Genomic DNA, 14,226 nt, shown 5'->3' on the forward strand with positions numbered 1-14,226 from the left:
ACGACCCTCACAAATACAGTTCAACTACGAAAAATACAGTATAGAAATGTAGGCATGCTTTCAACTTTAACCGTAAAGCTCAAATAACTAAGATATGTTAGTACAACTAAAATATGAAAATGATATGTCTCGATATCTACATGTCAGTTAAGTATACCAACTGAAATACAAAAATAGTGATGAAATCATATGTATACTCTCAGAGTATCAATCACTTAGTCCTCTCATTCACTCCATCTTCACAGTCACTCATTCCTCACAGTCACTCGATCCTCACAGTCACCCAATCCTCTCAATTGCTCGGCACTCGACACTCACACTCAGTAGGTACATGCACTCACTGTGGGTGTGCGAACTCCGAAGGGGAAACTCCAGCCCAAGTGCTATAATAAGCCAAATCATGGCATGAATCAATAAAACATGTTGTGGCGTGCAACCCGATCCCATAAATATCCTCACAACCAGGCCCTCGGAGTCACTAAGTCATCAATCTGTCCTGTCTCTCAGGCTCACAAAAATCACGATAATCAGCCCAAACAATGATGATATAATGTATCAATAAATGGCAACAAAGACTGAGATATGATATGCAAATTATGACAGCTTTGACCGAGTACAATCACAATAAGCAATTAATTCAACATGTAACACGACCTCTGTGGGTCCCAAAATTACCAACGCGAAGCCTAAGCATTATTTCAAGCATGACTTGCATCTCAATTTCTCTAACGCATGGAGAACATACGGATAACGACAAGATTATTCAACTATACAGTTCCATGGAGTTGACCAAGTCACAATTCCTACGGTGCACACTTACAAGCCCATCACCTAGCATGTGCGTCACCTCAACACCAATGATATAACACGAAATTCGGGGTATCATACCCTCAGAACCAAGTTTAGAAGTGTTACTTACCTCAAACCATGCAAAACTCTACTCCAACAAGCCTTTGCCTCGCGAATCGGCCTGCGAATGCCTCGAATCTAGCCACAAATAATTCGATGTAATCAACTCAAGCTATAGGAATTAATTCCATACGAAAATGCTAAGTTATTAATCATAAGTCAAAAAGTCAATGCAAAAAGTCAACCCCCGGGCCCATATCTCAAAATCGATAAAAGTTACAAAAACGAACACTCATTCAACCACGAGTCCAACCATACCAAAATTAATCAAATTCGATACCAAAATCTCACTCAAATCCCCAAAACTCGTCCTAAGAAGTTTTCTCCATTTTCCCCCAAGTTTTCAACCCAAATCACTAATTAAATGACAATATCAAAGATATAATCATGGAATTTAATCAAAACGAGGTAAGAATCACTTATCCCAATCACTCCCTTGAAAATCTCTCCAAGAATCGCCTCTAACCGAGCTCCCAAAATAAAATTATGAAATAAACTCAAACCCTCGTTTTTGAGACTTTAAATTCTTCCCATATATAACTTAATCGGGATCGCGGAAAATGCTTCGCGATCGCAAAGCACAAACTCAGCTACCCAAGAATTAACCTTACATGATCGGCTAAAGACCCACGGGAACGCGAAGCACTATCTCCTCATACCTATGCAATCGCGTCCCTCTTCACGCGGTTGCGAAGAACAAACGCGTGAACTCAGCTCGGCCTCATTTCCTCTTCGCGAACGCGGCATAGCCCACACGTTCGTGATTCACTACTTTACCAACCTACACAATCACATGCTCCATCTCGCAAACGCATAGAGTAAAAATCCCGGCTGCCCAAACAAGCCTTGGCGATCATGGACCTATCCACGCGATCGCATAGAAGGAAACCAGACTTGTGCACCAAAAAAACTTCAGCAATCTCCCAAATCCAAAATTTGATCCGTTAACCATCTGAAACCCACCCGAGGCCCCCGGGACCTCAACCAAACATTCCAATAAGTCCTAAAACACGATACAAACTTAGTCGAGACCTTAAATCGCATCAAACCACATCAAAAATACGAATCACACCTCAATTCAAGCCTAATGCAAACTAGGAAATTCCAACTTCTACAATCGATGTCGAAACCTAAATCAAGCCCGATTGACCTCAAGTTTTGCACACAGGTCATAAATGAAAAAACGGACCTAATCTAACTCCCAGAACTAAAATCTGATCCCCGTAACACAAAGTCAACTCTCGATCAAACTTCAAATTTTCCAACTTTCACCATTTCATGCCTAAATCAACGACGGACCTCCAAATCACTATCCGAACACCCTCCTAAGTCTAAAATCACCCTACGAAGCAAATAAAACTGTCAAAACCGCCCTACGAAGCTATTGAAAACGTCAAAACACCATTCCGAAGCCATTTACACATAAGTCAATATCCGTTCAACCTTTTCAACTTAGGCTTCCAACCTTGAGACATTCCGAAACATCCCGGAACCGAAACAACTACCCCGTCAAGTCACATAACAATAATTAAGCATAAAATAAACAGTAAATGGAGAACAAGACTACAACACTCAAAACGACCGATCGGATCACTGCACAAAATAGTCTTTAGGCCCAATTTATGGACAAGTTATAGCCACTTTTCTCAATGCATAGATTTTCCTTCTCTTGGACCCCTCGGTTTTTCTCTGCCCAAGGTATAGTTCCCTTCCCAATGTAACTTTTTTTCTTTTTTTACGTCTCCCCCAGAACTTTTCTTTTCCCCACACCTTTTACTTTTCTCTCTCTTCCATTTGCATTTATATTCTATTTATTTTGTTTGGTTACTTAGTAGTTAGCAAGTGGCTTTTAAAAAGACACTTATATAAACCTGGACATGCATTTTTCCACTAGCTCAATTTATTTAACATATTCCCCTTTCCTTATATTCATTTCTTTTCTTATTAATTCATTTTGTAATTTTGTGCTGCTACTTAAAAAAATAGAGAAACGCAATAATTTTGCTTCTTCTTCTTATTTTTATTTATGTGATTGCTTCTTCTTCATCATCTTCTTTTTTGGGTCCTAATGATATTTTATAAAGTACGGATCTTTTAAAGTCGGTATTGGTGGTGAGTTAAAATTTCAATGGTGTTTGGAAGATACAATGTAATTTCATATAAAAGTTTTATATACACAATGTATAAAAGTTGTATATGCACTGTTATATGTATATAATGACATTCGTATAATAATATTATTATAAAAATTATGTATAGACTGTTTCACAATGTATAAAAATCATATATACACTATTACATTGTATAAATTTAGGGTGAGTCTTAACATTTAGGGTGTGTTTGGTACGAAGGAAAATTATATTTTCCGTGGAAAATGTTTTCCAAGAAAATATTTTTTTGGAAAACAAGTAGTAATCTTATTCATTTTCCGGTGTGGTACGCAAATTAAGGAAAATAACTTCTCAAGAGTATTCATAAATAATTTAGATATAATACACATGAAGCCATAAACTTTCAAACCAACAACCTTCTAAACCCATAAATTTGATAAACTTTCGAACCGCTAAACTTTAAAAACCACGGAATTTCGACCCGTAAACTTTATAATTTCTAAACTCGTAAACTTCCAAACACATAAACCTCCGAACTCATAATTTTGGAACTTGTAAAATTTTTAACCTTTAAACCGATAAATAAAAAATTAAAATAGAAAAATATATTTAAAAAATAATTTTTTTTTGGGGGGTGGGGGAGGGGAGGGGAGAGGGCAGGGGCGGGACTGGGGGCAGTAAACGAAAAAAAAATAGAAATTTGAATTACAAAAAAAAATAAAAAAAATAATTTTTTTGTAGCGGGGGGAGGGGGGGAGGTGAGGGGTTTGGGGTGGGTAGTGGGTGGGGCAGAAAAATAAAAAAACAGCAATCTGAAATTGCAAAAAAAAAAATTAAGGTAAAAAAAATAATTTTTTTTGCGGGAGGGGAGTGGGGTGGAGGGGTAGTAGGGTGGATGGTAACGGAAAAATTGAAATTTGCAACGAAAAAAAATAGTCTTTTGGAGAGAGAGGGTGGGGTGGGTTGGTTAGGGTGGGGAAGGTTGAGAAGAATTTTGGAAATGTTTTCCTTCTCTTCATAAGGAAAACATTGGAGAAAAATGAGTTCATAAGGAAAATATTTTTCAAAATATTTAAGCCAACCAAACATGGGAAAATTAGAAAATATTTTCCGAAAAATATTTTCCTTCATACCAAACACACCCTTAGATTTCACATTTTAGGAGGTGAAAATTAGTTTTGTTGAGTTTTACGTGAAGGACTAGTGAAGAAGAAACAAAGGGCCGCTTAAAAATTAATTGTTGGTTAGTATATGTTATTTGTTTTTGGCTACAAATTATAATGTAAAACAATGGGCCAGCAAGTGACATATTTTTTGGCCGAACGGCCAATTATGTTTAAAGCTCATATTCCATATTAAAGAAAGTTATATTTTACACGAAAGATATGGACTAATTAGAATGGAAAGGATGATATCTCTAAGGCCATAAGCCCTGTATAATTGATTCATCTTTTTTTTTTTGAAACGTAAAGGATAATTATATTACTAATAATAATAATACTAAACCCATGATATTATCCTAAGGGATGTGTCTCATAGGGCCATCATGGTTACATATTTGTTCTATGCCACTCAGGGCATTGTCGTTTCCAAGTGATGCCAAAATATTACATGCCAACAAAGTACATTCCCTAACATTATTCCTACCCTCCTTGTCCTTGTAGTACATATTTTCCACAAAATTAGGAGGTTCCCTAAGAAAACTAGTTATATTATATGTAGGCTGAAGTAAAGCTTCCTTGGCCAAGAGGTGTGCCACCTTATTTCCTTCATGAAAATTATGCTTCATTCTCGTCTCCCCCTCTCCATTAGCTTCTCCATTAAGTACCTGCATTCATCAAGCAAACTTTTGTAAGTAGGGTAGTCTTCTTCTAGAAAACGTATTACCTCCAAACTTTTGTAAGTAGGGTAGTCTTCTTCTAGAAAACGTATTACCTCCGTAGCATCTGTCTCTATTTCACATGGTATGAAATTTGCCTGCATGGTTATGTGCAAATCTTGCCGAAAAGCTAGTAACTCTAAATGTATTGGTGAGGTACTTTCACACTTTGCATTGAACCCCAGTATCCAATCTCCATTATTATTTCGTATGACACCACTAATGCCTCCCTGCATGTTTTCTTCATTGAAAGCACCATCAATGTTAATTTTGTACCAATCCTTAAGAGGTGGATGCCATTTTATCTTTACTTTGATAGAGGAGTTAACATTGGATTTCGTAGTAGCTAATGACTGGTATTCCAGTGCTAGCTTAAAAACTTTGCTAGTGTTTATTTTATTAGCAGTGTTCTTGGTTATTTTCATTCCTAGTATTTCATATAGACCATAAAACAAATGGAAAGGCGACTTTCCAGTTGGTAAGGCTGTTTTGAGCTTTAGGGGATTTGTCCCTTAGGAAATCTACCCAATGTTCTTGAGGCCGAGGGGAGTTAAAGGGAACACCTATAGATGCCCAAAATATTTTTGCCACTTTGCATTCCCAAAATATGTGTAGTAGGGATTCATTGGTTTTACAAATAGGGCAATTTGTATCAATATTGACACCTATTTTCCCTAGGTATTCTCTAGTAGGTAGCCTGGAGTGAAATCATTTCCATATAAAAAATTTAATTTTCCTAGGGCACTCTAACTTCCATATCCAATCAAAATTGTAGCCCGTGTAGTTTTGTTTGTCAGAGATATTATTATCAATAAGTTTACAACAAGAAGAGGTTGTGAATATACCACTAGTGTTTATAGACCAAACAATTGTGCTATCTTGATTGTTGGATGTGGTTAGAGAGTGGATGCTATTAAGGATATTGATGGGGAGATTAAAAGAAATTTGAGACATAACCCATGCATTTTGGTTCTTTATGTCTTTAAGAGTAAGCTCACTTTCCTTTTTATTGAGGGGGCCTATAACATTCTTTCTTAGTGATCCAAACTTAGGGATCCAGTTTGTGTCCCAAATGGACATGTTGGGATTTTTATCCACTGGCCATCTAATGCCCTCTCTACAATAGTTCCAACCTTTTAAGAGGCTTTTCCAAGTGTGAGAGGCCTTATTTGTCGATTTTGTTTGATTGTAACAACTGCAAATAACACGTACCCAAGTAGAGGAGTGGTTATTTAGGAGCCTCCACACTAGACTTGTTAGTAGAGATAGGTTCTTGTTCTTAGCTTTTCTAATTCCCAATCCCCCCATCTCTTTGGGCATTGTTACCTTATCCCAATTTATTAAGTGAATCTTCTTTTTTTCAGTAGTAGTACCCCATAGGAAATCCCTTTGAATTTTGTCAATTTCTTGGAGGGTTCTACTAGGGAGCATTGATAACTGCATTTGGTGGTTAGAGATTGTGTTAAGAGTGGATCTAATAAGGGTACACCTTCCTGCTATATTGAGCCAATTGGCATTCCAAACGTTTAGCCTAGCCCTCATTTTCTCTATTAGAGGTAAATAGTCCTTATGCTTAGGAGGGGTGCCACTCATTTAAAAACCTAGGTAGCTACCAAAGTCCTTACTGACCTTAATCTCCAACAAGGAAGTGATCCAATTACACATGTCCTTTGTGCAATTCTTAGATAGAAGTAATTTAGACTTTTCTTTGTTGATGTTTAGGCCAGATAAATGGAAAAAGATATCCAGGTTCTTTTTCATGGTAGTAATTGTATTCTTATTAGCTCTACCCATTAATGTTAGATCATCAGCAAAAAAATAAATGGNTGTATATTTGTCAATTTAGGAGCCCAAGCAAATACTAGGAAGAAAAGAATATTAAGACCATTTTAAGCCCAAAGTCGGCCCAAATTCGCCCAACTAGCAGCCCAAAATCCTCCACTTTAGCCCAACTATAGAGCACTCTAGAACCCCATCAAAACTACGTCGTTTTGATAAATAAGCCAGGCTTAATCTCAGCCATTTAAACTCTTAATCTAACGGTTGAAATCCATGACTTCACTCTCAAAGACCTAAAATAATTAAGGTTTTAATTTTGTCATTCTCTCTCCAAAAACAGACGCTTCTTCTCCTCTCTTTCCTCTTCTTCACAAAATTCCATCTCTGCTCAGCCATGGCAGAACTTGCCATTACCATTTTGAACAAGAAGCTCTGCACTCAATTAATTTTCTGCAACATCAACGTTCAAATTTCAAACGTTCAATAGCTTTTCACTCAATTTCGAAATCCCTCCCAAACCAAGAACCCTAGAAATCAGCCTATAAATACCGGCCTTGAAGAATTTTCGACAGGGGTTCAGCCGCTGCCTCTACCATTCAAAACAAAACTCGGAGCCGCCGCTCACCCTCCCTCACAGACGCCTCCTTTATCTCAAATACTACTAGTCGCAAACCCTTTGAAACCTAGGCTTTCTTCAAATTTCTTTTTCGTCCTGCTCGGATTTGAGGCATAAAAGAGCAGAAACCTTTTCGTGTTTGCTCGCCGAAATTTAAGCCGATTCGCTGACCCGAGATCCTTGCCCTCAGTTCACTGCCCTTAGCAAGGTAAATCCTAATCATTTTCTTATATATCAGCAAATTTATGAGTTAAATGTTAGTAACCATGATTTAGGATTTGATTCTTTTATCTTTAAGTCTAGTTATGCATTCATGATATGCAGTAGAGATTTTCTCTTGATTCTGCTTGAAATGTGTTTGTTAAATTATGTGATTCAGAGTCACGTTAGAGGGTTTCCCTTTATTTTGCTAAATTATGTCCATTGTGCTTTACAACAGAAAGTTGATTTTTTTCATTTTTTTATGTTCTAGAAACCATGCTTTAACTAGGGAGTATATTACTCTTGTTGTTTGAGTATATGTTATTAGAGCGAATATACATTTATATGTTTAGTAGTCTTAGTATTAAATTTTATTTCGACTCTTTTATTTCATTGCTTAGAGATCTTGAATGTAGGAAGAGAAACTATTTTTGTATAGAGTTACTTTGTGTTGTATTTCCTTTTCAAGTTGGTGCATCTCAAATATTTAGCAAAGTTTTATATAGAAATCATATTCATATGGATAAATTTCATGTTCCATGTCATAAGTTCCTATTATTCATGGTTTAGAAATAATGTTGCAGTGACCACTTAGTTAAGTTAATTAGGTTCGTAAGTTGTACCAAAACTTTGTTAAACTTGAACTACAAAGTCAGACTTGTGTAAGCCATTCTCATGAGTTTGTGACTTAGGCTTTAGGCTTATAATGTCATTTCTTCTACCCTTGTCTTCTTTGTCACATGCCGGTACATCTCTGTCATATGGTAGCAGTGAGATAAGTTTATTTCTTATTTTTGAGTCACTCAAAAAGGCATACTGATCATAACTCATATGTATAATCTGAGTTGAGAATCTTCCATGTACAGAAACCATGTCTTTTAGGATATAATAATTGCCCCCTTACCTAACTGAATGGCATAGGCGTCATTAGTCATAACTAGCTTACCACTCAAATTTAAATTAAAGTTTATTGCAAGGTGCTCTTTTGATTAATTTTATGTTCTAAAAGTAAACACCACCTGCGAAAAGCTTCTTTAGAAAGGCGAGAAATCACGAATGAAAAGAATCAAAAGTCCCCCTTCTTTAGGGAGCGGTCAACACGCTCCTCTTGTGATTTATCATTTGTGACTTAAGTTACTCATTTGTCCAAACCAGAACTTTAATATTTCGTGTTAATGTAGCCCTGGAGGATGTAGAAACTATTTACGCAGCCATGCTCTTACTCAAAAATATCCTTTCAGACCATTAGGATTTTTTTCCCACATCCAAACTATTAGTAGTAGCATAATGAGCATCTGATTGTTAGAGCTGTTCAGTTAATTTCATGTCGACAGGGTCGACAGCAAACAGTGATTTCTTAACCTTTACAATGTAAACTAAAATAAATCATCTCCTAATCTTTCTTGCATGCATTCTAATGAGCTTGATTCCTCTCTTATTTTTAAACATCTATGCCAATATCTGTGAGAAAAAGATGCTATTATTTGTGGAGTTCAAATGACAGCAAAGAATTTTGATGCAAAGATATGGCACATATCTTGCATTTCTCTTAGTATTTGAAAGTAAATAGTGGATATAAAATAGTACCTACTATCGCAAGGTACTCATTGATATGGGAATGTAATTCATTACCTCAAATCTCTTTCTTCATATATAGTTATTATGTTTGTTTAGATACTTGGGTTGAGAAGTGAGTTAGTTAAGGATGTGTATTTGAAATACGAGCATCTCACATCTCGGGTGTTCTTTCTTTTTCTTTCTGTGAATTGAAGATTTATATAATGTTGTAGGTATCTTACATTGCTAAGAATCAGATAATTTCTCTAATTATTTATTTCTCTTTTTCTTTGCATGAACACTTGGAGCAAAACCGGAGTCTCACTAGAGACTCAACACTACCCGTGCATGGAGTCATCGCATCCCATACAGTCTTCCATAGAGTCCCGGATAGCAAGAAAACAAGCGAAACGCTTGGGGACGCCTATGGCGTCTTTCATTTTTTTTTTCTCTATCATTTGTTTAATTTCTTTATGATTGTCGATTTATTTGGGGTTTGTCTTATATTATATTTGGTAGCTAAATTTTATTTTGTTTAGTGGCATTTACTCAAGTTAATAATAAATCGCCGATTTTATTTACATGAGTCTTAAGGGATTTTAAAATCAACAATTTGAGATAATGGCTTTATTTGTTTATTTATTTATTTCTAAAATATTTGCCCACATCAATTTTGGAAATACTTAGCGTTCTATGTCAGCATATGTCCATAAAAAGCTTGCTTTTTTCTTACAATGTTCAAGTCTAATTAAGGTTTTCGAAAAAAATGGCCTTTGTAGTGTTTCTTTGGCATATCAAACTCAGGTTTTACTCATTTATTAATATTTTAGTATATATAAAAATAGTCACATTTTATTTTCCAACTATGCAAAAAAATATTAAATTTTTTACTTATAATGAATCAACCTAAGTTTGGCCGGTTAACCGTATTAACGGATCTTATAGGGTGCTTTAACAACCTTCCCTATAGGATTAATTAGAATCCTTACCCATATTCTTAAAGTTATGCGGGCCATTAAAATAGATTTAACCTTAAGTATTATTTAGCTAAAATTGGTTTCCTAATTCACCGTTAAAATAATTAGGTGGCGACTCTCTTTAATTAATTAAACCTTCAGAATTACCAATATGTTATACTCTAGTTTGACCCGTGTTAAAATAGGGTATAACAGCATGGCGACTCTGCTGGGGATTCTACGTTCTAAACCACAACAAACTTAGGTTAATAATAAAAATTAATTTGTGTGTTTTTGATTTTTATGATGCTTATTTGAATTGCCGTTATATGAGAAATTGTATTTTATGAATTGTTCATCTATTATTATTATTATTATTATTATTTTGTCAATCCCATTTTACTTCCTCAACTTTTGGAAAATTCACACAAAGCACACACCTAGCGGTTACGCGGTTTGCGGCCGTGCACTACTAAAAACACCTTTTAGGGGAAAGTTCGTGGGTAAGTCGATCAGCGGTGCAGCCGACAGTCATGTGCTTTCCACTCTCAAGTTGTCCACTTGGGAGCAGACCAGTCTAGTTAACCCACTATTAGTCAACCTAAGATAGAGCTAAACCAAAACCCATTTAAGAGCATGCATCATTTTAACCTTAGGTGGCTTAATACCCGAGGTGTATTAAATCCATTAGTTAACCTTACCTAAATGTCCAAGTGGGTTTTCAACCCCAAGTGACAATTATCATATTTATGTGCATTATTTGAAGGGTGAACATGCCAATTATGTGGATCATTTCCTTTAAATTAATTAAATCCTAGTTAAAGGAGCATGACTATCTTTTTATAACATGTGTAAAGTTTTCAAATGGAACAACGAGAAGTTTACACATGACAAAAATATCTTTTATTGTACTTTCTTTTGATTTTCTTTACGTTAAAAATAAATAAAATGGCTTAAGCGATTCATGTACTTTTGCTTTTGAAAAATAGAATTACTTAATTAATTATAATAAATATATTTTATTATACTTTTTTTTGTTTTTTTGATGAAAATACACTCTCTTATTTTTTTTTTTAAAAAGAAAGATGTTTAAGTAGTTATCTATTTATTTTCTTTTAAAAAAAATAAAATTATTAATTTGTAGAAATGGAATGATACATAATGGCATATTTATCTTTCAAATACACGTTAGTCCTACCTCTGGCACTAAAAGGCCCCCTTGCATATTAGGACGCGCAATTATTTTGTATGCTTTGAATCTGTCACTTGCTTTGCTTGCTTACTTGCTACGTCGCTTACTTGACTTTATTATTTTTACTAACATTTTGTTGTTTTTCAGAAGATGAAAATATTGATTATCCAGCTTGCTTACTTTTTTTTTTTTTTATTATTTTAGATATATACTCTATTTGTTTACATATTTTTTTATTTTTATATCATCCTCTTGACTTATTAATAATAACAATAATATTAATAATCACCATTCATTCCGCTTAGCGCTCTTTAACGACTCTAGAGCACCGTTTAGGTATTTATTTAGGTCCAAATTTCTTTTAGGCCCTCTCCAATTCTTAGAGTCTAATTAATATATCTTTTTAGTCTTTGGGCATGATCTTCCATTATTCATAAGATAGGACGTTTTGCCCGCAAATCCTTCAATAGGCTCGGTTCGTCATGAAATTTCTCAGTAATTGAAAAAAGAAATTAATTCATTCTTGAAATTTAAAAAAATCGAATATTGTGGACCACAAAAAAATACTAAAAAAATTAATTAAGGTGGAACGGAGGGAGTAACTTGCTAAAACAACAGAGTCGCAGGCAGCAATGGCTAGAATATCTGCATAAGAGATAGTTGCGTCAGCGCATGGATCTTTGATCCTTTGTTTTGCTTGAGCTATTGCTTGAAAATACCTTACTGGATTATTATTTATTGGCGAAGTTTTTTCGCCTTGAAAACTTCCAGGAATATCATCTAGAAGAATGGCACCATTACATCCCTAAAATAAAATTATGTAGAATTAACCTAAATAATTGACAACTCAATCGCTGAAATTAAAAGTAACCGACGAAAGTATAATATAATATAATTTATATATAATATATGTATAACTATCCGATTATTTGTGGAAAGATTGCAATTATTATCACACGATGTATGTATAAATGTTAGACCAACAACATGTAGAGGTCTAAAATTAAAGAACTATAATGGTGTATAATAGTGAGTTATGGCATCATACTTTTATGAAAAAATGTAGAAAATGCATTGTTAGAGTTTCAGTAAAAATGATTATTAAGAAATGTGGAAGACACAATTAAATAATAAATTGTGCTTTATTGATCGATAGCTTAAATTTTTAGGTGAAACAAAAGGCTTTATTTATCACCAGCACCCAATAAAAAATTGTACGTACAAGAATTATATCCAGGCATACAAATGCCCCTATTTGATACTCTTCTCTTTACTTACTTTTCTTTCCCTACTCAGTCTTCATATTCTGCTATTGGCATTGTTTTCTATACAAATGGTCTATCCACTCCCTCTCATTCCTACTACATTTCTTGTTCAAAAAATGAGCTACTCTAATCTTGCATTCTTGCTGGACTTGTGCGCAGATGACCCTAGGCGTAGGGACTCTCTGGTTCCCTAGTGCTTCATTTCTTGCCCACCATATCTACTTCTAGTGAATTGTTCCGTGATAATCTTGTCACAATCTTGAACAAATTTTGCTTTAGTGGGAAAAATAGAGATTCCAGAAAGCACAAAAGCCAAAAGGCTCAGGGCCAAGCTCACATGTCTTATACCAAAAATATGAAACTATGAAAAAAATGGAGTTTTACCTTTTTTTTTTAGGAAGAATTTCTTTTTGTGGATGATTTTCTCTTTGCTTTTGGCTACTATAATAGATAATTTGGATTCATAGAGCACCCCCTAGTTTTTTCTTTCCCTCATAAGCCTCTGCTACTTCCATAGGGCCTTTGACGTGTTCCCGGCCCCATATATGTGGGTTCTTATCTTCTTTAGTGATGTATGCGCAGAACGGACCCCAACCCTTTTTTGCCTGAATGTCGCATTGGACAAAGTGCGCTGCTAGTGAAATCGGTCCATTGACACCTATAGTTGTTTCAACCAAGACCGAGCACTCTTCTCGAATTTGTAGATGCACTCTCGCTTTAAGTACCTTGAATTCATTCTATTTCATATCCACCGATCCGTGGAAGAGACCAAGGAAGAGTAAGATAGAATTAGGGCAGGTAGGCGGGTCTAGACTGGATTATGAATTTAGATTGACTTTACGTCAACATTTTTGCTATTTTAAATGATGAACCGTTGGGTGTGAAATTAACATTTGTTGTATGCACAGTGTCATCCTCCACTAAAGCACGTTCCTACCGCTAAACTATAATGACCCGACCGGTCGTTTGGAGCTCTAGCACGTCGTTCAGCAGTTTGAGGCCATGAGCAGGTTCATTTCAGGTATAATGACTCGTGCGCATGGACGGAATTAAATTCCGGGAAGTTCGGAGTTGATTTGGAAAGAGAATTCTCATTTCGGAAGCTTTAAGTTGAAAGAATTGACTAAGATTGGATTTTTGAGTAAACGACCTCGGAATCGGGATTCGAAGGTTCCAGCAGGTTCGTATGATGATTTCGGACTTGGGCGTATGTTCGGATCGGGTTTAGGTAGACCCGGAAATGTTTCAGCACCTATTGTGGAAGTTAGCATTTTGGAGGAATTTCATAAGTTTGGGTTGAAGTGCATTTTAGTGTTATCAATGTGCGTTTGGGGTTCTGAGTCTGGGAATAGCTCCGTATGGTGATTCTGGTGTTGGGAGCGCGACCGGAAGTGAATTCGGAGGTCCGTGGGTCATTTTGGAGTCATTTGGCTAAAGATAGAAATTTGAAGGTGTTGAGAAGTTTGACCGGAAGTGGACTTTTTGATATCGAGGTCGGATCCCGACTCCAGAAGTTGGTGTAGGTCCGTAATGTCAAATATGACTTGTGTGCAAAATTTGAGGTCAATCGGACGTGATTTGATAGGTTTCGGCATCGAATGTAGAAGTTTGGAATTCTAAAGTTCATTAAGCTTGGATTGGAGGTCGATTCATGATTTTAGCGTTGTTTGATATGATTTGAGGCCTCGAGCTAGTCCGTAATGTGTTTTGGGACTGGTTAGTGTGAACGGACGGGGTCCCGAGGGCCCCGGGTGGTTAACG

At 35.8% G+C, this 14,226-nt stretch overlaps 1 pseudogene; it reads right to left on the minus strand.

Moving 5' to 3' along the window:
• Window positions 1-12,980, minus strand: part of LOC109205124 — a 35,679-nt pseudogene extending 22,699 nt beyond the window's left edge.
• Between the last annotated feature and the right edge of the window lie 1,246 nt (window positions 12,981-14,226).

The sequence above is a fragment of the Nicotiana attenuata genome, unplaced genomic scaffold (assembly GCF_001879085.1).
Source record: "Nicotiana attenuata strain UT unplaced genomic scaffold, NIATTr2, whole genome shotgun sequence".
In the NCBI taxonomy this organism is placed as follows: domain Eukaryota; kingdom Viridiplantae; phylum Streptophyta; class Magnoliopsida; order Solanales; family Solanaceae; genus Nicotiana; species Nicotiana attenuata.